The sequence below is a fragment of the Quercus suber genome, unplaced genomic scaffold (genome assembly GCF_002906115.3).
Source record: "Quercus suber isolate HL8 unplaced genomic scaffold, Cork oak 2.0 scaffold_492, whole genome shotgun sequence".
Taxonomy (NCBI): Eukaryota; Viridiplantae; Streptophyta; class Magnoliopsida; order Fagales; family Fagaceae; genus Quercus; species Quercus suber.
In genome coordinates this window covers 32,739-60,152 of record NW_027069941.1, presented here as the reverse complement: position 1 = coordinate 60,152, position 27,414 = coordinate 32,739, and the positions used below count along the sequence as shown (strand labels likewise).

General features: G+C 34.7%; 1 protein-coding gene across 12 annotated transcripts in view; it reads right to left on the bottom strand.

Moving 5' to 3' along the window:
- The window catches only part of LOC112032222 (disease resistance protein RUN1), a 68,782-nt gene that overhangs the window by 36,971 nt on the left and 4,397 nt on the right, over positions 1-27,414 (bottom strand). For 3 of the 12 annotated variants that reach the window (XR_010624851.1, XR_010624852.1, XR_010624856.1), the window contains exons 1-5: positions 24,631-24,934; positions 21,002-22,149; positions 20,192-20,853; positions 18,312-18,576; positions 16,949-17,012 (exon numbers count right to left, since the gene is read on the bottom strand). The gene's annotated coding sequence lies outside the window, so the exon portion shown is untranslated. Of the gene's footprint in view, positions 1-16,029; positions 16,068-16,948; positions 17,013-18,311; positions 18,577-20,191; positions 20,854-21,001; positions 22,150-23,475; positions 23,544-24,630; positions 24,936-27,414 lie in introns of those variants that run through there. The other 9 variants (XR_010624854.1, XR_010624849.1, XR_010624853.1 and 6 more) reach the window with 9 other exon arrangements.

The window sequence follows — 27,414 nt, the reverse complement described above, 5'->3', positions numbered from 1 at the left end:
GGTGGTGGGGGTGGAGGGTGTGGGGGCAGATATGAGTTAGTCAAAAACATTCCATAATTTGTTCAATACAAAACAGTGCAAGTGATGCTCAAGGAAGAGCTAAAAAGACTAGTACATTTTAGAAATACAAGACACAATTCCACCTCTAACCTTCTACAAGGAAATAGAGAAGAACGATAGGAAATAATGATCACAATTCAAAATAAACATTCCAAAATTTGTTCAGGTCTTGATGCAAACTAGTGCAAGTGATGTTCAAGGCAGAGCTAAAAAACTAGTACATTTTAGAAATACAAGATACAATTCCACCTGTAACCTTCTATAAGGAAATAGAGAAGAATGAGAGGAAATAATGGTCACACTTCAAAATAGCCTATGAAACTTAACCCTTTTCAACTCACCAAAATAAATAAAACTAATTTCCTCACAAAATGATCATGAGAGATAATCCAACCTTTTATGACCTCCAATGGCTTGATCAGTCTTGTCCATCATCCGGTTTCCACTGTCTATTAGCTGTTGATTTGTCATGGCAGCATGCATATAGCCACTGCCTTAGCATTAAATGTACTTCATAACTGAGAAACATTTAACATATAAACATAAAGTAATTGAAGCAACATATATTGATATGAAATATATCAAACATAGGGCATGATTCCAGATTAAACTTAAAGGTATGCATTGGTTACTTTAGAAGCAGCAGTTTACAATTTCTGAACCATAAAAAAGGTAGATGTTAACAAATATACTTTAGACAATACTACTGTGACACTGATTTCACAATGTCAATGACAGTGGTTTTTTCATATTATCATTTCTATCTTAACTTATCATGTGTGTGTTTGTGCACTCACTAAATCACATAAAAAGAATTCTATAAAAAAAAAAAAAAAAAAAAACTATAAAATCATCAAAATATCATTAAAGCCATCAATTTGGCCAAGTACTTAGGGTTTTAAAGAGTTACCTGCACCAACAAAAAGAGCCATCCACGGTAACTTCATCTGTAATATACATTACATCAAACACAACCACTAAAGTAGCTACCTAAACCAACTTCACTGTGAGGCATAAGCTGGCATCTTTTCAGCTAATACAGAAACTATTATAACTATTTCTATTAGACAAAATTCCAGGACAAATCCACAACCAAATAGAAATGTGTTTATCAAGTATCCAAGAATTACGACAAAAATGCAAGAGCCATAGGTTTGTATGACTATTTAAACCCATAATTAACTCTTATTTTAGCATGAAAGGCAGCCAAGAGTAGAAGACACATTAGTGAAAAGTAGCAGATGGGTGAAAAAGATGTACACTTACATGATGCTAGCAAGACGTTATCTTCACCAAATCCTGTGCTGCCATGATCAAAGAGATCAAGGGCCTGTTTGGTTTGTGTTTTCAAATAACATTTTTTAGTTTTTAAACAGCATTTCGCACATTTCAACACACTTTTTTACCCACACGTATTTCAAAAAATTACAAACAATAATTTTCAAACTACTCTACCAAACACCCCCCAATTCTCTTGTTTTCAAGATTTGACACATATCTGTATCCACAACAAATTGAAAACAAAATTATCTCTGCTGCTTTAAGAACCAAAATAATGGTAAATTGTGACTGATGTTAACTTACTGCTTTTTAGGAGTAACCTATGATCTGCATAGAGTATGAACATCTTTCAGTGCATTTGAAATACAAGATTTAATCAACTGATATAAAACTAAAATTTTGGAAAAAATCTATAATATCTAAAGGCTAAATAGAAATAAAGATACTAACACACCATTGATTGTTTTTCCTCATTCAGCATCTTTGTTAGTGTCTGGATGATTTCTACTCTCCAAATCCTAGGCTTCTCGGGCGAACAGGTTGATAATGCTGAAAAGGCAAGACTAAATTATCTTTCTGACTGGGAAAATAAAAACTAACAAAAAAGGAAAAGAATAAATACTTGTTTTATATGGGTAACTAGAACTCACACATCTGCATGGGATTCAACCCATGAGCTATCCTCCACCTCTTATTTAGGTAGGGAGGAGACAGCATTTGATCCAAGGACCATTTGCAAAAGGAAAATGAAAACACACACAAAACATCAATTGTAGCAGCAGAAGCATAATATAAGACTATTTTCTAATAAGTTTTTGCTAAGCCATTAATATTATCCCAAATACCCATCAATGTTTGAACCAGCGACTTCACCCACCATCCCAAACTTGTGGGAGGTGGAAGTGCAATTAAGCCCAACAGACATTGGATAATACAAGACTTATCTCAGATCACCAGTTTAGTTAAGTAGCAACTTTCAAGCATGAATTAGTAAAGTAAAACGTTTTCTTAGGGCAGAAATTAAACATCCAAGGTTATAGGCAAATAAAAAAGAGGAAATTACAAACATGTCCTTTGCACCAAAAGATGATATGTTGAAAACCCAAAGGAAGTGTTGGTGAGTACTAAATACAGCATATTCATTGAACAAATTATAACACAATAACATTGAAAAAGTGTAATATTTATTCACTTCTCATTCTTTGATTACCAAACAGAAAAAAGCTTTGCAAACTTCAATTCACTTTTTCATTACTTTTCTTTTTCTAACTTCAATTACATGCTCTATCAAAAAAAAAAAAAAAAAAACTTCAATTACATGCAAGTGTGCAAATCATAGAGCAAAATCAACATCTAAGGAGCTGAGCTATGTGCCTTTTGTAAATCAATATGAATCATAGTCCCAAAAGCCAGTAAGGAAAAAAGAAAACATTATTATATATGTCAGACTGTTGGAGAAAAAGAAGAACAAGAATTACAACAAACCGTTAACAGAGGGACAAGAAATCTCAATAAGCATTTGTATAGTAGTAGAAGTTTAACAGAGCATTACATATGCTTAGCCCAAAATAAAATAAAATCAACAGAAAAAGAAATGCTAGTATATGTCCAGGAAAACTAAAAAAAAAAAAAAAAAGGAAACAACTAGATTATATAATGGTAGGAAGAAAGATGATAACTCACAGGTAAAAGATGAGGAAAAAAAATCTCCTTGACTGGATTCCTCACAATCTATGTCCATGTCCCATCATCCCAGTCTTCCTCCCAATCATCCGAGTCTTTGATTTGATGTCTTGCTTGTTTAACAAAAGGAACCCTACTGTCTCCACCTCCACGCTCCAGGTAGCTATTGTAAACTCAACTTCATGGAATCCCTTCTCATCAATAGGCCAGCCAGGGGTTTCCAGATCGAAGAAATTCAAATAGTGCAGGCTCAGCGCAAGGTGATGCGATTCAATTTTACCATATTCTGACCCAATACGTTGAAACCATACTTTATTCGATTTGATTTCAATCAGATACCATATATCAAAGTGATTATAATGCTCGCAGGGTACAAAAACAACGCACAATAGAATTGCCCGCAACTCATCAAACCCCGACCGAGGCAATTGCATGTTCACTGAATAATCGCATCTGTGGAAACTCGGAGATGCCAAAAATGAACTATCACGTATGTTCGCTTTTTCAAACCCATTTGGAATATCTTTTCCAGGAAGAACGTAAGGTAATCTCCCCACTAATTTACCACTTATTAGTCCCTGAAATATACAAAGCGTGATGTTGAAAATTACATTATAAAAAATAATAATAAAAAAATTAAAACCAACACACAGATAGAGATAGCTAAATAGATAGTATATACTGAAGAAGAATATTAGGTAATTTCCCAAGTGCATGATATTTAGAAAACAGAGAGAGAAATACCTTGACACAGAATTGAATATTGAAGCAATTGACACACGAGACACAGAAATCAAAATGACGACACCAGAAGGGACAATTATTTGGGCTTTCTGGGAATCTATCCTGTGAGGTACAATTGTTTACATTTATATTACAATCTTGTGACCGAATATCTGGTAACCATCGAAGCCTCTTGCAACCATCCAAGTTGAGGCTTGTAATTCTAGAGAGTTGAGATATGGTTTCAGGAAGACACAAAAGATTTTTGCAATCACTTAAAACCAAATGCCGAAGGGCAGTCAAACGTCCAATGGATGATGGCAACAATTCTATTGCTATTCCTCTTAGAGAAAGCCTAAACAGGCCTTCGAGATTCCCTAGATTCTCTGGCAAGTTGACAAATTTTGAGCATCTAGAAAGATGGAAGATTTTTTAGCATCTTCAAACTACAAATGCTGCTAGAAAGACATAAAAGATTTTTGCAATCACTTAGATTCAATTCACGAAGGGCAGTCAAACGTCTAACGGATGATGGTAGCACTTCTATTGTTGCTCCTTTTAGAAAAAGCCAAGACAAGCCTTCGAGATTCCCCAAATTCTCTGGCAAGTTGACCAATTTTGAGCATCTAAAAAGATAAAGATCTCTTAGCATCTTCAAACTACAAATGCTGCTAGGAAGACATAAAAGATTTTTGCAATCACTTAGATTTAAACGTTGCAAGTGAAAAGCAATATGAAGAAATCAGAGTAGAGAGCAAAGGAAACAGAGAAGAGATAGGAAAATTTATGAGCTAAACAATCTGAATTTCTTATTTCATTTTCTTCACTGAATCCAGTACATATACCCAACTTATTCCGTAAAGATTGGGATCACTGTAACTAACTGTAGCTTGAGTCATTAGGTGCTTACACGTGGACTAACACCATAACTGATTTCAACATTACACTTAAGCATAAGCTACATACAGTTTTGGACTCTAAGCCTACTCTACTGCAGGTCGTTTTCCTTCTGCCTTGTCATATGCCTCAGTTATATCACCTGCCTTTACATCCCCCCTCAAACTGAGGGGAGGAAGACCCATCAGTTTGGATGCAAGAGCCATAAACTGAGGAGAAGACAAACCCTTAGTAAAAATATCAGCTAACTGATCATGGGTGGAAATGAAATTGATCTGCAAGTCCCTATTAAGAACCTTCTCCCTGATAAAATGATAGTCCACTTCGATATGTTTGGTTCTAGCATGAAAAATTGGATTGGAAGCTAAAGCCAAGGCAGAGACATTATCACACCAGAGCATCGGAGGGAGAGATAAGTAGACCCCTAAATCCTTAAGAATCATCCTTATCCAACACAGTTCAGCAGCTGAAGAAGCCAAGGCTCTATACTCAGCCTCTGTTGAAGACCGAGCCACAGTCAATTGCTTCTTGGCAGACCAGGTAATTGGAGAATTCCCTAGAAAAACCACCATGCCAGTAATGGACCTACGATCAAGAGGATCACCTGCCCAGTCAGCATCACAATAAGCAGACAGAGCTAATGGACCAGGCAGAAAAGAAACTCCATGATGCAAAGTACCCTTGATATATCTAAGAATCCTTTTGGCAGCCATCAAGTGATGTTGGGTAGGTTGAGACATAAATTGGCAAACTTGCTGAACTGAATAAGACAAATCAGGTCTTGTGAATGTTAAGTATTGCAAAGCCCCAACCATACTCCTATAAACAGTAGGATCTGGAAGTAAAGGGCTGACTTGAGAGCTAACATGCACTGTGGGAGAACAAGGAGTGAGACAAGGTTTGCAATCCAACATATTGAACTTGGTAAGCAACTCAGAAGCATATTTAGACTGGTGCACAAAGAGACCTTGAGAAGTATACTCAATCTGAAGACCAAGATAGTACTTCAGAGGTCCAAGATCCTTCAAATCAAAAGCAGCCCCAAGTCTTGAAACAATGTGAGCAATAAAGGAAGTACTATTCCCAGTGATAATGATATCATCCACATATAGCAGTAGATAAACCACAAATGAGTCATGATGAAGGGTAAACAAGTTAGAATCAGCATCAGAGGCCTGAAAACCAATGTGTAAGAGTTCAGAGGTGAAGCTGTCAAACCAGGCCCTTGGTGCCTGTTTTAAACCATAAATGGCCTTATGAAGAAGACACACATGATCAGGATGCTCAGGGTCAACATAGCCAGGGGGCTGAGACATGAACACTTCCTCTTGTAAAATGCCATGAAGAAAAGCATTGGACACATCCAATTGCTTCAAAGACCAATGATTCTGTACAGCCAAGGCTAAAATGATTCTCACAGTAGCTGGTTTGACAACAGGGCTGAATGTCTCTCCATAATCTAAACCATATTGTTGCAAAAACCCTTTGGCAACCAATCGTGCCTTGTATCTAGCAACAGCACCATCACTGCCTCTTTTAATCTTGTAGACCCATTTGCAGTGGACCACATTCTTACAGGTGGAAGGGGAACTACAGACCAAGTGTGTTGCTTCTGAAGTGAATGAAACTCAGAATCCATGGCTTCAATCCAATGAGGAAATTGTGAAGCAACATTAAAGCTTGGTGGTTCTACCTGAGAATAGTCCTTACAATGGCAAAGGCTTTGGGCTTGAATATGCCATGTTTGGATCTGGTAAGCATGGGATGATTATTATGGGAAGAAGAAGAATCAGACTGAATGACAGAATTATTTGACTCAGAAAGGCAGATTGGGATGGAACAATACTAGAGTTAGGCACAAGAGCAGAAGAGGGAGGAAGGACAGCATCTGTAGATACATTGGAAGCTGTGTCAGACCTAAGGATAGTAGAAGAAGGATTAATAACCGAGGGAAGGACATCAGAAAGGGCAGATAAAGGAGTAGCAGGAGAAGGAGAGAAAAGAGTGGATAACCAAAGGTCAAAAGAAAGCTGTCAGAACCAGCAGGACAGGAAGGAGCAGATAAAGATGCAGGAAGAGTGGGAAAGACTGATTCATGAAATATGACATGTGGAGTGATATACACTTTCTGTGACTGAGGGTCATAACAGATGTAACCCTTGGATAAAGGAGGATACCTAGGAAAATACACTGAGTAGACTTTGGTTGAAGCTTGTTGTTATTATAAGGTTTAAGAAAGGGAAAACAAGCACAGCCGAAGGTTTTCAAACCCTGCAAGGATGGAGCAGTATGGAATAGTTTTTCCCAAGGTGATTTGAAACCAAGTACAGATGAGGGAAGTCTATTGACTAGAAGGTAGCAGTACTAAATGCATAACACCAAAAGGAAGAAGGAAGCTTAGATTGGTGGAGCATAGACAAACCACTCTCAACAATTTGTTTGTGTTTTCTTTCAGCTACCCCATTTTGTTGAGGAGAATATGGACATGAAAACTGATGTTGGATACCATTTTCTAGACAAAAAGACTTGAAATGATTACTAGTGTACTCACCCCCACCATCAGTCCTAAGAGTCTTGATGGTAGACCCAAACTGATTTTCTACAAGAGCTTTGAAGTGCAGAAAAACAGTAAACACTTCAGATTTGTGCTTAAGCAGAAATAGCCAAGTAAATCTAGTAAAATCATCAATGAAAATGACATAGAATCTATAGCCAAGTACAGAAGTCACAGGAGCAGGGCCCCAAACATCACTGTGAACCAATTGTAAAGGAAAAGTACTTGACATAACATGTTTTGGAAAGGGAAACTTGTGCATCTTAGCACTTATACATATGTACATTGTGAACAAATGTCATCATTAACAGAAAGTTTGACAGTATTATTGAAAGAGGACAATGCAGAATGAAGAAGCTTGGAACAAGGGTGTCCAAGTCTTTGATGCCATAGCAAAGCTTGTGGAGAGACAACACTATTTACAGATGATTGAAATGCAAGGGATGAAGCAGGAGTGGACACAGCAGAGAGTGAAGAAGAAAAAGGAATTGGATAGACACCATCCTTACTCTGGCCTTGATAGAGAACCTTCCCCGTAGGTAAGTCCACAATTAAGAACTGAGTTGCATCAAAATAGCAATAAGCATTGTTTTGTAAGCACAGTTTATGAACAGACAACAAGTTGGAAGCCAAAGCAGGGACTCTAAGAATATTTTCTAAATGAAATTGATGAGAAGGTGTAAGAAGCTTACCATTTCCAATATGAGTCACAGGCAATTCTTGCCCATTGCCAACAGTAACAGACTCATTCCCTGAAGTGACCTGAGAATGTAAGGAAAGTTGAGATAAATCTGGAGTCACATGGTCTGAGCATCCAGTATCAGTGAGCCAAGCAGAATTGGATGCTGAAGCAGAATTAGCAATTGCTGAAGCTGCCATAGAACTAGCTGCCATAGAAGCTAGTTTAGCTGGAGCATGTCTACCTTGGTAGGCAAAGTTCATACGATGATAGCAGTCTAAGGCTGTGTGCCCATTTTTACCACAAATTTGACAGGTAGGTCTGGAATTCTGAGATTGACTTTGAAAACCAGAATTAGATCCACCATTCTTGAACTGAGAGTGTGATTGAAAACCAGGAAGTTGAGGAGTAACATTGGCAGTCCCAGAAGAATGACCATGATTGAATCCAAAATTGGAATTCCCAGGTGTTTGGCCATTATTAAAACCAAAATTAGGACCAAAGTTATTGAAACCTCTACCACGACCCTCTGATTACCATTCCTGCCTCTACCTCTATTATTGTTTTGATTAAAACCACTTTGAAGAAACATAGCCATAGAAGTATCTCTAGCCTCTCTAGCCTCAAATTTCTTTTTAATGGCTCTCTCTTCAGCATTTAACAGAGTATTTAACTCTTCTAAAGTAAGCACATCATTTCTAGTTCTTATTGCTGAACAAAATGCACCATACTCTTGAGGTAAGGCTTCAAGAACTAGATGTATAAGTTCTTCTTCATCAATAATAACAGCTACAGAACTCAATCTATCCCTAACTTCTTTGATTCTTTGAAAGAAATTATCAATACTCTCAGAACCTTTCTTAATACTCAGCAATTCATTCCTCAAACTTAAAACATGAGATCGAGAAACAGAGGCAAACCTTTTCTCAAGAGCATTCCAGACTCCCTTAGCTGATCTCTGACCCACTGTAATGGCTAAAACTGATGGAGACAGAGTGGAGTTGATGAATGTGAATAAGGCTTGTTCTCGATTCTTCCAACTGAGATACTCAGGGTTTGGCTCATTGGTAAAGCTTCCAGAACTGTCCTTCAATAAGGAATCAGGTGCTACATTCGAACCATCAACGAAGCCTATCATAGCATAAGCTTCAAGAATCACAACGATTTGATGTTTCCAGACCATATAATTTGTGAAATCCAGCTTCATCGTCATCATACTCGCCATACTAGATAAGAGTAGCAACGATGGATTCACGAAGGAATTTGTAGGGTTGGTTGTTGTGGAATTGGAGCTCGGAGCAGAAGCCATTAATGGTGGCTCTGATACCATGAAAAGCAATATGAAGAAATCAGAGTAGAGAGCAAAGGAAACAGAGAAGAGATAGGAAAATTTATGAGCTAAACAATCTGAATTTCTTATTTCATTTTCTTCACTGAATCCAGTACATATACCCAACTTATTCCGTAAAGATTGGGATCACTGTAACTAACTGTAGCTTGAGTCATTAGGTGCTTACACGTGGACTAACACCATAACTGATTTCAACATTACACTTAAGCATAAGCTACATACAGTTTTGGACTCTAAGCCTACTCTACTGCAGGTCGTTTTCCTTCTGCCTTGTCATATACCTCAGTTATATCACTTGCCTTTACAGCAAGGCAGTCAAACGTTCAATGGATGATGGCATCACTTCCATTGCTATTCCTATTAGACAAAGATTAAACAGGCGTTCGAGATTCTCCAGATTCTCTGGTAAGTTGACAAATTTTGAGCATCCAGAAAGATAAAGATTTTTTACCATCTTCAAACTACAAATGTTGCTAGGAAGACACAAAAGATTTTTGCAATCACTTAGATTCAAATCACGAAGGGCAGTCAAACGTCCAATAGATGATCGCAACACTTCTATTGTTGTTCCTTTAAGAGAAAGACTAAATAGGCCTTCGAGATTCCCCAGATTCTCTGGCAAGTTGACCAATTTTGAGCATCTAGAAACATAAAGTTTTTTTAGCATCTTCAAACTACAAATGCCGCTAGGAAGACACAAAAGATTTTTGCAATCCCTTATATCCAAATATCCAAGGTAAGACAAACATCCAACAGATGATGGCAACACTTCTATTGCTGTTCCTTTTAGAGAAAGATTAAACAGGCTTTCGAGATTCCCCAAATTATCTGGTAAGTTGACAAATTTTGAGCATCCAGAAAGATTAAGATTTTTTAGCATCTTCAAACTACAAATGCTGCTAGGAAGTCACAAAAGATTTTTGCAATCCCTTGTATCCAAAGACTCGAGGGCAGTCAAACGTCCAACGGATGATAACAACACTTCTATTGCTGTTCCTTTTAGAGAAAGTTCAACCAGGCCTTCGAGATTCCCCAGATTCTCTGGCAAGTTGACTAATTTTGAGCATCCAAAAAGATCAAGATTTTTAAGCGATGTCAAACTACAAATGGCGTTAGGAAGACACACTAATTGTTTGCAATCCTGCAAGATCAAAATATTAAGGCCAGTCAAACATTCAATAGATGAAGGTAATGTTGTAATAGCAGTGCATTTCAAAAGAAGTCTCTGTAAAAGCTTCATGTTTCCCACAAATTCTAGAATTTTCTTGACTTTTAAGCAACAAGTAAGATTAAGAGTCACAAGAGACTCCATTTCAAACTTGTCTGGAAGACTAGTTTGTTCTTGGCATTCTTCTAGATCAAGAAGTTTAAGCTTCTTCAGTTCCAATGGATGGGTGAAGCTCGCATAAATTTGAACACCCTGCAAGAACTAATTCCTCAAGATTTGGGACTACATTGAAGTCTGAGGCTATAATCAGGTTCGAGGAGCCAGCCATATCAATGAACCTTAACTTGTCAAAATTCTATTAAAAAAAAGAAAAATTTTAGAATAATTAACTTTCTAGTGTTTGTTATTGAAGTTTTAAAGCAAATTTGTATGAGGATATTTATTAACACTCTTACCTTCATTCCTCCCCAAAGTAGTTCAATTTTACTAAGTTGCAAACGAAGTTGAACAAGCTTATTTGGCAAAAAACATGGCAACGATTTTGAAGGATAATTACTCCATTCAAGATATGTTAATTCATTTGGAAAAGATTCAGGGACAAATTGAGGGCAAATACTATGAATTCTCAGAAATTTAAGCTTGGGCATCTTGAAAAAGGCATTAGGGTTCCAAAGTGACACTTTTTGTCTTTTGGAAGATGTGAAACCTAACCAACGTCCCTCTTTTTCTTCATGATAAATACTTGTATCCTTGGCTTCCCAGATATCTAAGGCTTGAACTGCTTTTGTTCCCTGATAATAAAAAAGGAATTCGTTAAATGCAAAATATATTATTAGCATAACTATTCATATTTCAACTTTGCCGAATAAGAAAATACAATATGAGCTCAAGTAAATAACCTCTTACCGTATCGTTTTTTAACACATGATCAATGTCCTCATAAAGCTACAGTCTACTACGCTTCCCAGGCTCATCACGAGATTCTTGACAAACAATATCCATATCTCTTAGTAAATCGTGCATCCACAATTCATTAGTTTTGGAAATTTTCAAGAGAGATTTGTTAATGAGAATGCTCAATCCAATATCGGAATAGCGACCAAAACTATCTAGCATTTGTACAACTTGATCCTTCTCCTCGTGATTAAATAAGCATGCAATATCTTTGAATATATCCTTCGTTGAGTTAGGGAGTCCATCGAAACTTATTTTTAGTACTTGATTAATCTCTGGATTGGGATCCTCTTTGAGCATCTCTAATGCATTTTTTCATTCAGCAGTACTTCTTTCAAACAAAAATGAACCCAAAACCTCAAGAGTTAAAGGAAGACCATTAACATATTCTAAAAAACTTTTGGACAGTTTTAAATATTCATATGGGCCTAGTTCTTTTTTAAAAGCCTTTGAACAAAAAAGACAAAGAGCATCTTCATAATTCAATGCTTCAACTTCAAATATTTCAGCTACGGGGAATTCCTTCAACAAGTGCATATCTCTTGTTGTTATAATAATTCTACTGCCCAAACCAAACCAATCACTCTTCCTAACTAACATTTTTAACTCGTGTGATTCATCAACATCATCAAGAACAAGAAGAACTTTTTTTATGCTGTAACATTTTCTTGATCATGCGAACTCCATCATATTTATTTTTTATCAAATTTGTTTCATGCAAAATTTGAGAAATAAGATCTTTTTGTAGTGAAAGTACATCTTTTTTCCTAACATCGTCAATAAAACAAGAAGCATCAAATTCTTTAGAAACCATCCTATAGACAACACTAGCTAGGGTTGACTTGCCCAAATTCCTATAAAGAGAACTTCATCCTTTAACCATAAAGCTAAATATGACTCCAATTTCACCACTTGAGAGTGTATTTCTACCAGGCCCTCAGTAACTTCTGAGAATTCAAAACTCAATTTATGTGATACTAGTCTCACAATGCTTTTGACAGCTTCTGAGAGAGGGCTGCAATAAAGAGAGAACGGGAATTCATAATCAATGAATAGGTCCCATGAAAAATATGGTAGATATTAGGTGATCGATTATACGCCCCTAAATAAAAATATGTAAATTGATTGGCTATGACAAAATTAAATGAGATCTGATAAAGGTTTAATGTTTATTTTTTTTTTTATAAAAAAAATAGACCTGTTAAAGGTTTAAAAGGAGTTGCATATATAAAAGTGGGCCAACTGAATATATTTCAAATATAAATTACCTATTCTTTACATGATATCTGACAATACCAGCCACATGATTCAAAGCAGCTCTCCATGTGTCTACCTTCTCCTTAAATTTTTTTTCATGTTCATCAAAGGCCTTTGCAAAGGCTCCCTTTAGTTTCCACAGATCAAATGGATCCACATTGTAAAAAAATAGGTAGAATTGTCATTCCCTTTTCTTTCTCACAGTCAATAATCTTTACAAGTTCTTCTAAGCACCAAGTTGAAGATGCATAGTTTTCTGAAAGAATGACCACGGCAAATCTAGATTCTTCTATTGCTTTCAAGAGCTCTGGTTTAATAGTTTTTCCTTTCTCAAGTTTTTCATCATCCTTAAAAGTGTAAATGCCCCTCCATTCTAAAGCATAATTTAGAAAGTCCGTAGCAGTGTTGCGGGTGTCCTCCCCTCTAAAACTCAGGAAGACATCATACTTTCATTGGCTGGTAGAAGAGATAGAAGAAGAACTTGGGAAAGAAGACGAGCTTGAAGCCATTGAATCACAGTATAGATCTGCATGTAAAACATATATATATATATATATATATATATATCATTGAATCACAGTATAGATCTGCATGTAAAACATATATATATATATATATATATATATATACGTTCAGTTAGACTTGAAGAAAAATTGAAAAGAAAATAATTCATGAAAGAAGAAAAACTATTTGATGCAATGTTTTCAACCTCTCCCTTTATCATATGGGTCAAAGATTACCTTCTTTTATTTTGGTCTTTATGAGAAACTGCAATTGAAGTCAAGCTGTTCAGAACTCGGGGATTACTGTTGGGTATCTTAAGACCAAATGGTCTGGGGATATATAGGTTGTCAGGTTGATCTCTTGCTAATTTGTATTTATTAGTCTTTTGTTCAGAACTCAGGGAAGTCTCACCGTTCACAACTCAAAGCAGTGCTTTACAGCTTCAAGTTTAGGCACATCTTTTCATTTAAACCTTCTATATAAGTTTGGTTGTATTGGACGAGAGGAAGTAGAGAATGGAAAAATGGATGGAAGCTGTGGATTTGAAAGAAAAAATAATAATAAAGAAATGATTAACTTTTATACAAAATTACTCTTATACCCTCGTAAAAGTATAAAAAAAAGTTCTGAATATTTTGTAAAATTACTTTTAATTCTTCCTAATGAATTATTCATTTATAATTTACAAAAAATAAAAAAGAAAATATAAATTTTTTTTTCAGAAAAAAAATGAGAGTTCGCTAGGCTACGCTAGCCCCTGAGCAGAACACACAGACTTAACAATGTAATGCCCACTAACGGACTCCTACTGGTAGCGTGAATCGAACTTGAACGTGTTATTCAGAGCAAATGAACCATACCCAGCTCAACCAAGCCCCCGTTGGCAAAAAGAAAATAATTTTGTTAGCATTATTTTTTCCTTCTTTTTCTTTCCTTTCTTTCCATTTTTACTTCCAAACACATACATAAATTGTATTTTCTGTCCTTTTTCTTTCTTTTTTCGTTTTTTTTTTTTCCCAAATCTATTCCCTTAATTTTTTTCCCTTGACAATAATTGATAATTTCACACCCACTTAGTGTATTTGTACTGTGGTGGACCTCACTTCGCTTCTATCACAGCACAAAATTATGAGAGTATATGAATTCTTTCGGTGAAATTTACGATGTACTGTGGTCCTAGAATTTTTTGAAGTATTTGTACTGTGATCCTAGAATTTTTCTTTACACAGAGAAAGAAGGAACAAGCACAACTTTTAAGGTTCTTTACCCGTATGTAAAAGAATTTCCATTCCTTCTCAACGTGTAGCAATCCACCCAGGAAAATGCCAGAGAGAGAGAGAGAGAGAGAGAGGAAATTCCCAAGAAACCTTCATTACTTTGGCATGGTGTTACAGTGGAATTTGCTAGGTTTGATGAAATGATTAGGGTTGAAAATTGAGCAAACTTGTCAATAGCTGTGCCAGTGCGTGATTACATCAAACACAACCACTAAAGTAGCTACCCAAACCAACTTCACTGTGAGGCATATGAAGCTGGCATCTTTTCAGCTGATACAGACTATTATAACTATTTCTATTAGACAAAATTCCAGGACAAATCCACAACCAAATAGAAACGTCTTTATCAGGTATCCAAGAATTACGACAAAAATGCATGAGCCATAGGTTTGTATGACTATTTAAACCCATAATTAACTCTTATTTTACCATGAAAGACAGCCAAGAGTAGTAGACACATTAGTGAAAACTAGTACGTGTGAAAAAGGTGTACACTTACACGATGCTAGCAAGACATTAAACACCCAAGGTTATAGGCAAATTTTAATTATATCTAGATCTTAACACTGCATAAGTCCTTAAGCATATTATTTACTGAGTTTTACAGGATGTTCAGTATTGGAATTAGAAATAGCTTAAATGGGGTGTAGATCCAGAATCTCTATCCTACATTACAATATATAACATTAACATTTATGTATAAGACTCAATGTCTCACTGTGAGTGACAGTGAATCTATAGTTGATACAACAAACATAAGCAAAACACAATAGCTCACCTGTTAACAAGGCCTATTAAGAGTCAAAACCATATACTGCAAACATTTAAACTCTACTGAATTACAAGCCTCATGAGTCATGACATGTCATGATAGGTTAAGAAATATGACTACCAGTGAGACAGTTGATCTGTCTGCAGGGTAGTTCACATTATGGACGCTGGTTGTGGGGTCGCTAGTGTCTACATACTATCCCCTGGTATATACAAACACACGTCCTTTGCACCAGAAGATGATATGATGAAAACCCAAAGGAAGTGTTGGTGCGTACTAAATACAGCATATTCATTGTACAAATTATAACACAATACCATTGAAAAATTGTAATATTTATTCACTTCTCATTCTTTGATTACCAGACAGAAAAAAAGTTTTGCAAACTTCAATTCACTTTTTCATTACTTTTATTTATCCAACTTCGAATACATGTAAGCGTGCAAATCATAGAGCAAAATCAACATCTAAGGAGCCAAGATAGGTGCCTTTTGTAAATCAATATGAATCATAGTCCCAAATGCCAGTAAGGAAAAAAAGAAAACATTATTATATATGTCGGACTGTTGGAGAAAAAGAAAAAGAAGAATTACAACAATCCGTTAACAGAGAAATAAGAAATCTCAATATGCATTTGTATAGTAGTAGAAGTTTAACAGAAAAAGACATGTTAGTAAATGTCTAGGAAAAAAAAAAAAAAAAAAAAAGCAAGGAAATTCTCCACCTCCATGCTCCAGGTAGCTATTGTGCACTCACTACATTGCATACAAAGAATTCTCAAAAATAAAAAATTATAAAATCATCAATATAGCGTCCACAAAGATTAAAGCCATCAAATTGGCCAAGTTCTGAGGGTTTTGAATAGTTACTTGCGCCAACAGACAGCAGCCATCCACGGTAACTTCATCTGTAATATGCATTACACCAAACTCAATTACTAAAGTAGCTACCCAAACCAACTTCACTGGGATGTATATGAATCTGGTATCTTTTCATTACATACAGAAACTACTATAATATTTTCTATTAGACAAAATTCCTTGACAAATCCACAACCAAATAGACATATGTTTATCAGGTATCCTTAATCATCCAAGCATTACAACAAAAATGCATGAGCCATAAGGTTGTATGAAAATATAAACCCATAATTAACTCTAATTTTAGCATGAAAGGCTGACAAGAGTAGTAGACACATCAATGAAAACTAGCACATTGGTGAAAAAGATGTAGCAAGGCATTATTTATATTCTTTGGTGCCCCCTTCAAAGAGATCGATTCTCTTGTTTTCAAAGAATTGATGCATTTCTGTATCCACAACAAACTGAAAGTAAATCCTAAGAAAAGAATAAGAAGCATTCAAGTAATTATTCAGTGATGCAAAAGATTAGAAAACAAAAGAAATGATATTATGACACAAAAGAACTCAATGAGTTTCAGGTGAATGTCATACAAAAATACAATTTTTATCTATAACTTCCAAATAAATATATGATCACTTCACAATTATCAACATTTTTCAGATTAGGCAACATTGACCAGAAGATAATCCAAGCATTGGTCCCAACCAATTGGGGCCAACTCCATTAATCCTTCTTTTTTTCTTTTTCTTCTTTTTTTCGTTTTTGGTAGCCTTCCTATATAGTTTGAAGTTTTGATGCACATAAGTGTTAAACAGAGAAGGTGATTCAAATTGAATTTACTTAAGGAGATGAGGAGCAGGACAGGTAAAAAAATGATGCTGTAGTTGACTACAATAAGAGGACAAAAAAAAATGCACAACTTCACCATTAAAATTCAGCTGAACCAGGCGTCTGAGGGAAAGGGATTGTGTCTCTTATATTCTCTATTCCTGTAGCAAATTACACAAGCCTTTCAAAGCCCAATCCAAATCCCGCATGAGGAATTGGCGAACAAGAGATAAAAGTACACCATTACAACAAAGCATAGAAGTAATTGTTGGTTATCACATAATTACCTTTTAAAAAGAAATAACATATATTCTTCTTTTAACCATGTTTTAACCCTATAAAATTTAAGTCTGTCAACACAGTAATGAATAAGAGCCGTAACTACAATATTATTCTCACTCTTCAACTACACTAGTTAGTTGAGATTTCTTATGAAAAGAGCTCAGATTGTCTGCCCATGTGATCCAAATAAAAATTTACTTGCTTATTTGGACTACATTAGGTGTATGTCTGCAGCAAACTGAGAAACATTACATAAAGCAGCCTACTCACGCTCCTCTTAATTTTCTATTGCAGCCAAAAAAATGCACCCACTTTCCTTTTTGCTCTCATTCCCAAATAATGAATCTTGTAATCATAGAAAGTCAGCACACGTATCTTTTTTCTCCATCCCACCAAATCAAATCTAACTTCAACTGCTCTAATCTATTTATCATTTCCTTTTTTTGCTATTTGTACCGATGTTATTTTTGCCTCTCTAACCCTTTTTGCTCCTTCAACATGATCAAATCACTCTTTCTTACCAGCGCAATTATTACATCTTCATTGCACAAGGCCTAACCATGATGCTACTTCTGTCATCTTGTTCACAGTAGGTGTCACCCTCACTTGAAACAGCAAAAATAATGTGTTTTCCACCAATGATTGGCACATTGTATCATCTAACTGTAACTCTGAGGCTTTTGTCAGCTAATGAACTATGGAGAGGCCAGCAATGTGTATAGATTCCATTATGATTTATGACTATAAAACCAATGTCCCAAATTATGGTTCACATTTGAGAAAGCACAAAGTTAATTTAAGACACTTAATGCATTGACACATGATATATATATATAGTGGATTTAAAAATTACCTTTGTTGTAAAACAATGTAACAAAAAATGTACGTTACCAATTTTAATGGGCTTCTCTTATGCATTTAGATTTGTTTGACAGAAGGTAATACCAATTTGATCATTTTAATGCATAGTTTTCTACGATTTGGCACTCAATTTGGGACACACAAAAAATAGTTTAGGACAAAGGGGGCAACATAAAGCATTAAAAAACTAATAGTAAGAAAATAAAAATGCTAAAAATAGAGTTTATGACAAGTCAGATGCATTTCAGGTGGATAAAATTATCCCTGCTGCTTTAAGAACTAAAAATAACGGTAAATTCTAACTGATGTTAACTTACTGCTTTTTAAGAGCAACATATGAATTCAACTCTTTGATCTGCATAGAGTATGAACATCATTTAGTGCATTTGGAATGCAAGATTTAATCAACTGACACAAGACTAAAATTTTAGCAAAAATCTATAATATCTAAGGCTAAATAGAAATAAAGATAACAACACACCATTGAATTTTTTTTTTTTTTTATCATTCAGCATCTTGTTAGCGTTTGGATCATTTCTACTCTCCAAATCCTTGGCTTGTCTGTCGAACTCTTTGATAAGCCTAAAAAGGCAAGACAAAATTATCTTTCTGACTGGAAAAATAAAAACTAACATAAAAGGAACAGGAAAACACTTGTTTTCTATGGGTAACTAGAACTCACAGACCTGCATGTGATTCAATCCATAAGCGATCCTCCACCTCTTATTTAGGTAGGGAGCAGATGGAATTTGATCCAAGGATCATTTCCAAAAGGAAAATGAAAACACACACACAAAACACCAACAGCAAAAGCAGCAGCAGCAGCATTATATAAGACTATTTTCTAATAAGTTTTTGCTAAGCAATTAAACCACAAACCCATCGACAATTGAACCTGCGATCTCACCCACCATCCCATTCTTGTAGAAGGTGGAAGTGACATTAAACCCAACAGCCATTGGCTAATACAAGACCTATCTCAGATCACCAACTTTGTTGAGTCACAACTTTCAAGTAACAATTAGTAAAGTAAAACCTGTTCTTTGGGCAGAAATAAAACATCCAAGGTTATAGGCAAATTTTAATTATATCTAGATCTTAACACTGCACAAGTCCTTAAGCATATTATTAACTATGGGAATTGGAAATAGCTTAAAGGGGGTGTAGATTCAGAATCTACGTCCTATATTACAATATATAACATCTATGTATAAGACTCAATGTCTCACAGTCAGTGACAGTGAATGTTTAGTTGATACAACAAACAGAAGCAATACACAATAGTTCACCTTTTAAAAAGGCCTATTAAGACTTAAAATCATATATTGCAAACGTTTAAACTTCACTGAATTACAAGACTCATGAGTCATGACATGTGTTTGTATTTATTACTTTGAAATTTGTGTCAGGGTCAATGTTTTTTTGTTTTTAGTAACATAATTTAAACGTCACTTAATTTTTTTGTAAATTCAGGTTAAGAAGTATGACTACTAGTGAGACAGTTGATCTACGTTCTGCAGGGTAGTTCATGTTTTGGAAGTTGGCTGTGGGGTTGCTAGTTTCCGCATACCATCCCCTGGCATATACATACATACATATATATATATATATATAAACATGTGTCCTCTGCACCAAAAAATGATTCGATGAAAATTCAAAGAAAGTGTTGGTGCATACTAAATTATAACACAATCCTATTGAAAAATTATAATATTTTGGGATAATATTAGCTCCTCACACGAGAATAGTATAAATATTGAATAGTTACCCATTTATTAACTTCTCATTCTTTGACTGCCAAACAGGAAAAAAAATAAATTTTTGCAAACTTCAATTCACTTTTTGATTACTTTTCTTTTTCTAACTTCAATTATACGTAGGTGTGCAAATCATAGAGCATCTGAACCAGGCAAGGTGTCTTTTGTAAATTTCTTCAGCATGAACCACAGACCCATATGCCGGTAAGGAAAAAAGAAAACATTATTATATACGTCGGACAGTAACAAGAATTACCAAAAAAAAAAAACCGTTACACAGGGACAAGAAATCTCAATATGCAATTGAATATTAGTAGAAGTTTACCAGAGCATTACATATGATTAGCCAAAAAAAAAAAAAAAAAAACAGAGCATTACATATGCAGCACACAAAAAAAGAAAAGTGATTTATAATGGTAGGAAGAAAGTTGATAACTCACAGGCAAAAGAAGTGAAGAAAAGAATTCCCCATCATCCTCATCACGGGCTTCGCTTATTTTGATTGGGATCTTCAAACCCTAGATTTCATCACCAACTGAAGAAAGTGTCATCATACTCCATTTCACATCTCAATTGGGATCTTCAATGTCTTGCTTTTATACCACAGGAAACCCAATTTTCTCCACCTCCAAGCCCTGGGTCTCTATTTCAAGCTCAACTTTATGGAATCCCTTATTATCAATAGAGCAGCCAGGAGTTTTCGGAAGGCGGAAATGTTCCTTGGACATACTGTGCAGCCAAAGGTGATGCGATTCAACTTTACCATATTCTGACTTAAAATCAAGCCAAGTTGAGGGGTACGGTTCATAGCTGAAACGACGCATTTGGCATCCACTCACTCTAATCTCAAGGTTCTGTTGGTATCTATGATGACGCTGGCTGGGTAAAAAAACAACGCACAAAACAATTCCCCTCCATTCATCACACCCTGACCCAGACCCAGGCATTGTATCTTCACTTTTTTTATTATTTTATAAGTCGTAGGTCCCATATAATAAAGAGGGACAACTGAAGGATCAGATATGTTCACTTTTTCAAACCATTTCGGAATTTCTCTTCCAGGAATAATATAACATTTCTCAAGTTGTTGACTACTTTGTCCCTGAAATATACAAACCATGATCTTGGGGGTAAATAAATAAATAAATAAAACCCAACACACAGAGACAGAGATAGATACCAGAAGAATATTAGCATAATTTCCCAAGTAGGTGATATTTAGAAAACACACAGAGATTAAAGAGAGATACCTCAAACATGTTACTGAAGTTTTGAATATTGTAAGCCAATTTCAAGCAGTTGAAACACTGGACAGTGTAATTATAAGAAGATGATGACCAGTAGAAATCATTTGGTGGTTCTGGCAATCTCTCCAGTGAGGTACAATTGTCTACGCATATAAAATAAACTTTTGATGGAATATTTGATAATGATCGAAGGCTTTTGCAACCATCCAAGTAAAGACGTGTTAGTTTAGAGAATTGAGAGATGCTTTCAGGAAGGGAAACGAAATCATTTCCCCTTAGAAATAAATCAAAAAACCCCGTTCTAGAGAAGCGGTCAATACCGCTTGGAATTGCCGAAAGGTTGCAGTCCCTGAGATCTATCCTGTCACTTCTTGGAATAGAAGTCAACGAAGATGATGACAATTGACACTTTAGAAGAGAAGGGCATTAACACTTTTAAGGACGATCAAAAATCTCGAGAAAGGAAAAACTATTAAACCAGAACTCCTTAAAGCGGTAAAAGAATCCAAATTTGCCATGGTCATTCTCTCAAAAAATTATGCATCTTTCATTTGGTGCTTAGATGAACTTGTAGAGATCATTGACCGCGAGACAAAAATGAAAATAACAGTTTTGCCGATTTTTTACAATGTGGATCCATCTGACGTGCGAAAACAAGTAGGAACTTTTGCACATGCCTTTGTTGAACATGAAAAACAATTAAAGGAGAAGGTGGAAACATGGAAAGCTGCTTTGAGTCATGTGGCCAATATTGTCAACAAAGGCATGTGCAAAAGTTCCTACTTGTTTTCGCACGTCAGATGGATCCACATTGTTTCATTTTTGTCTCGCGGTCAATGATCTCTACAAGTTCATCTAAGCACCAAATGGAAAATGCATAATTTTTTGAGAGAATGACCACGGCAAATTTGGATTCTTTTATCACTTTGAGGAGTTCTGGTTTAATAGTTTTTCTTTCTCAAGATTTTGATCGTCCTTAAAAGTGTTAATGCCCTTCTCTTCTAAAGCATAATATATAAAGTCCGTAGCAGTATTGCGGGTATCCTCACCACTAAAACTTAGGAAAACATCATACGTCCATTTGCTGGTAGAAGAAATAGAAGAACTTGGAAAAGATGATGAACTTGAAGCCATTGAATCAAGGAATAGATCTGCATGGGAAAAAAAGTCAATTAGAACTGAAGAAAAATTGAAAAGAAAATAAATTATGAAAGAAGAAAAACTATTTGATGCAATGGCTTGAATCTCTCCCTTCATCAGAATTCAGATGAGTCAAACATTACCCTTTTTTTTTTGTCCTTTATGAGAAAGAGAAACCACAAATAAAGTCACACTGTTCAGAACTCAGGGGCGAGTGTTGGGTATGTAAGGCAAAGATGGTCTAGGTACAGATAATTCTTTTTCCCCAAGCCAACAACAGAGCAAAGTAGACATTGTTCATAATACCATGGCCGTAACAAAGGAACAAAACAGAGAAACTTTTAAAATAAAAACAAAAGAAGAAGCATTAAAATCTTTCCACAGAAAAGGCCATGTTATTAACATGAAATTTAATATCGTATGCTTTTTAAGGCATATATTAGTAAAAAAAATTAAAATTTTTTATAAAAATTTGAAAAAGCTAAAAAAAATTTTTGTCAATTTATTTTTAATTTTTTAACTTTTTAAAAATAAACAATTAATATCTGCTCTAAGAATATTCATCTACCAGATCAGGCCGGCTCAACAACTTTTGGAGCCTTAAAGGAAAATTTTAAATGAGGCCTTTCTATAATTAAATATTAATTAAATAATATATATTGAATTTTTTTTTTTAAGTATAGAACAATAAAATTTGATTATTACAATTTTTCTAAAACCATGACTACTTTAAAGTTTAAACCTACAAAATAAAAATTTAATACATGATTTAATAAATGTGTCAATATAATACAAATGAGTTGATATGATACACATCAAATTATTAATTAATATAATAATTTATAATAATAGATCAAATGTCAGATAAAAAAAAAAAATGTGTGAGAAACCAACGAGCCTGTACTCCACTACCCCTAAGTTCTATCATCCTATGCCTATGGCTAAGTTTTAAAGAAAAAACGTGTCCTACACTCCTACTAGGGGTGTTCACGGTTCGGTTCGGTCGGTTTTGGAAAAGTTTTTTGCACCACACCTATAAGGTGCGGTTTCACCCTATGCTTAACCGCACCTCACATTTGGAAGATAAAAACTGGTCTACACAAGGTGCGGTTAATTTTTGCGGTTCAATGCGGTTCGTTAGGTGCTAATTTCAATAAAATACTAGTAAATAAAAACTATACAAGCAGCTTTCTCAGCGCTAAAATCACAACATACTAGCATGATATAATAAACTAAAGTCACAATAGTATAATCAGTCAATAGGATGATCAACAAATAAATTTATACTCTTTGAACCCCAGAAACAAAATCAAACAACAAACAACAGGAGAAAATACCCAGGAACTATTTAAGCCTTTCAGATTTATGCCTTTACTAGGCTGAAGCTGAATCTTTTAAATTACCCCTGAAATTACAATAAAATAACCAAAAAATAAAAAAATTAGAATCAATAAGAAATATTTAGTGACCATAAAATAAAACTAATACAAAGTAGGGGTTAGGGTGATCAAAGACAGAACTACATAGTAGTAGAGCCACGGTGGAGAACGGAGATGATAAGGAGATTCACTGTCTTAGGTATTAGGAATTTCGTGAGACCTTGAGAGGAAAATTTTTCTTTGTGAGAGAGTGAGACTAAGAGTCAGAGATGAGTTTTGAGAAAGAAACTGAGAGCTTGGGTTCTTGAATAGGGGAAGGTTAGGTCGGAGCCTAAGACTGAGAATTTGAGAGGGAAAAACTACTGTTTGTTCTTAGAGCATGGAAAATAAATTATGTGGGTGAGTGCAAAAAAGTAAAGAAAAATGGTTGGTGGGACTCTGAAAATCTGAGATTGAGAGGGAAACACTACGCAATTAGGGTTTGAAAGAAACATTACGTGGCTGACTGAGAGCAAAAAAAGAAGAGAAAATCAGGTTAGGTGAGAGCCTGAAATTGAGAGGGAAAAACTGATATTTTGTTCAGCGGGATTAGGGTAAGGAAGAGAAATGAAATCAGCTGTAAATGTGATGACTGAGAGCATCTCCAACAGGTTCGGTATCCAAGAATATTAGCTAAAATTTGGAGAATTTGAGCACTATTCATGCTCCAGCAGATTCGGCAAACCTGAATTTTTTTTGGCTCATGAACAGTAACCCTTCAAGTCTGATGGGCTACTGTTCATTAGCTATTGAATTTCTTAGATTAAAAAATTAAGCCAGCTACTTCTCATATCAATTCTTTCCCTCCCCTCTCCTCCGGTTTTTTTTTTTCTCTCATTCTCTCCGTTTCTCACGTAATCCAAAAACAAAACAAAATCAAATTCTTAAAATAACTTTGAATCAGAACAAGCAAAAATGAAAAAAAAAAAAAAAAACTCATAACAATTCTCTCTCAAACATCTCTAAAACTCAAGCATAATCAAAATACAACTTAAAAACATAATCTTAAAATTAATCAAACCATAACAATAAAAGCTAAAAAAAGAAAAAAAAAAAAAGACACAAGCTATCTACCATCTGGGCTGTGTCGGGAGGAAGATGAGCGGCGGCGGCGGAGCGGAAGGCACGGCAGCACAGAGAGTGGAGCGAAGGCGTTCTGGAATGAAGTAGAAACCATCTTTCTCTTTCTACCTCTTTCTCCGTTTCTTATCAAAGAGAGAGCTGGATAATGTTTTGGAATCAAGTAGAAAAAAAAAAAAAAAAAAAAAAAAGAAAAAAAGAAAGAGAGCTGGAGATAGAAAGAGAGAGTTCTGGAATGAAGTGGAACCCAGAAAGTAGAGAAAATAAAGGAGAGGGTGAAGATAAGGGTATACATGTGTGGTGGAGAAAAATAAAGAGACAAGAAAAAAATGGAAATGTATGGCCGGGTTGAAAGAAACAAAGAAAAAATACCATTTAGAAATTCTATTACAATATTTTTACAATATTTGTAAAATAAATTTTAAGTAATATACTGTTATTAGTTAATATTGGTGAGTAAAAATATAATTTCAGTGGTGGATTCAAATTAGAACTAGTAATAACTTTTCACATAAATTTTGTTGCGAAAGTATTGCAAAAAATGTTATAAATATAACACTTTTTATTAAAAAATATAATTGTTGAGAATAAATATAGGGAAAATAAATGATGATAAAGAATAAATAAAAAAATAATATTTAAATGAGATAGAAAATGAGATAGAGAATCTGTTGAAAATATATTTAAAAAAATGAGGAAGTAAAAGTTAAATGACACTATTTATTAACGAAACAGTACAAAAATTTAGCTAACTTGCTGGATATGCTCTGAGTTCTGAAGTCTTGATAGTAGCAGAAGTCTAAAGTGTAAAGACGAGAAATGAGAAGTAGGAGGAGAAAAGACGTTTGTGGCTGAGATCACAAGAGGAAAAAAAATCTTGCACGGTAACTGACTCTATCACTGACAGGCATTTTTTTTTTTTTTTCAAAAAACGCAAGTGGCACTGTGGCAGTCGCATGACTGAAATGAAAACACATTAACCCATATACGGCCACAGCATTTTTTTTTTTTAATATATTTCTTTCAAAAAATGCAAGTGGGAGACACTTACTTGGACAAGACCACACAAAGCCTCATACTTTTCTCCTGACACACACAAGCTTCATGACTATTTCCCCTGACTTTTTTATTCAAAAATTTCTTTTGATAAGGACAACCTCGTTAGTCGTTCCTGGTTTTTTTTTTTTTTTTTTTTAAATTCTGACACTAAAACGATGATGTTTTGAACCTAATAGTAAAATTTTAAAATGATTCCAAAACGGGGTCATTTTGATTTGAATCAGATTTTTTTAAAAAAAAATTTAAATGAAACGGCGTCGTTCTAACTTCCTTCTTCTTCCTTAATTCCTTTGCTTCTCTCAAATCCTAGTTTCACGCCAAACTGACTGGTACTCTCTCTGTCTCCCTCTAAATTTCTTTTATTTTAAAACTGATGATGATTATATATTATATATGTATAAGTTAAATATATATATATATATATCGGTTCGGTTCGACTTCTCTTCGGTTTGCTGATCTTACTACTGACCACCGCACCGGCCGACTTCGGTAACAGAAAAAGCATACCGATCATCACGTCGAGAACCTTCGGTGGAGATTTCAGCGGTCAGATCAGCGCGGTTTCGGGCAGTTTTGTCGGCGTCGGTGAATTCTTGAACAGGCCTATATCTTACTCCTATCAATTATCATGGCAAAAAAGGGTACAAAGAGGGCTGCAAGGCAGAAAAGCTATCATAGCAAAAAAGAAAAAACGTGTCCCATCCCATCAAACAATTTTGCAGTGAGTGAAAGTGTGAACCAAACTAAAAATATATATTTGAGAAATGCTAACGAGTGCTTTTAAGGCACTAGTTAATAATCTATTTTAAGAAAATTTTAATACAATTTTTATGGGAAATAAAAAAAAGTTGTCAAAATATTAATTATTTTTTTTTTTATAAAAAACTTTCTTTAAATAGATTATTAACTAGTATCCTAAAGCACTTCTTAGCATTTTCTTACATATAATTTAAGTTAAATAAATAGAAGACTGACTCTTCATTTTTGGAAAGACAAAGTCACAAAGAGAAAGAGGGGAAGAACTGGAGACTGCTGACTGGTAGATTGGTACGCTGGAATTAAACAAAGAAAAATTTTAAGCTAGACTGACTGATTGAGTTTATGGAAAAAGATCAAAAATGAAAAATCAAGATGAAGATGAAAAAAAGAAAGGTAAAACCGTAAAAATATAGGTAGAAAGGTTGAGAGATAGAGAGATGAGAGGTTTTTCTTTTATTTTTGAAATTTATAATCTCTATTTTAACATATTTCAAGATAATTACGTTAGTTATATATATATATATATATATTATATGAAATAAAGCAACTTTATTCAGAACATGACAAAAACGTTACATTTTGGGTCACCAAGTTTTCAATACAACTTGGTGTTTCTTCTACCCATGCATGCAAGGACGACACACCTCTGGCATACTGTGCCAACGTGTTATTAATGGATTTGTTTAGTATTAATTTTAATTTTAGTATATTTTAAAAATGAGTTAATAAATTTGTATCCTAAAATTTAATTTTGTGAGCTGAAGTTTAACTATTTTTATTTTTTTTTTTTTAATTTTTTGCATTTTAAGATACAATGAGGCATTTTTAATGCATTTTATTAACCAATCAAAATACTTAAATTTTTTTAATTAAAATATATGAATAAATATATTATACATATAATTTTTTTTTTACAAGTGGGGCCTTTATTTTATTTAGGGCCTTTTTTCTCTCTGTGAC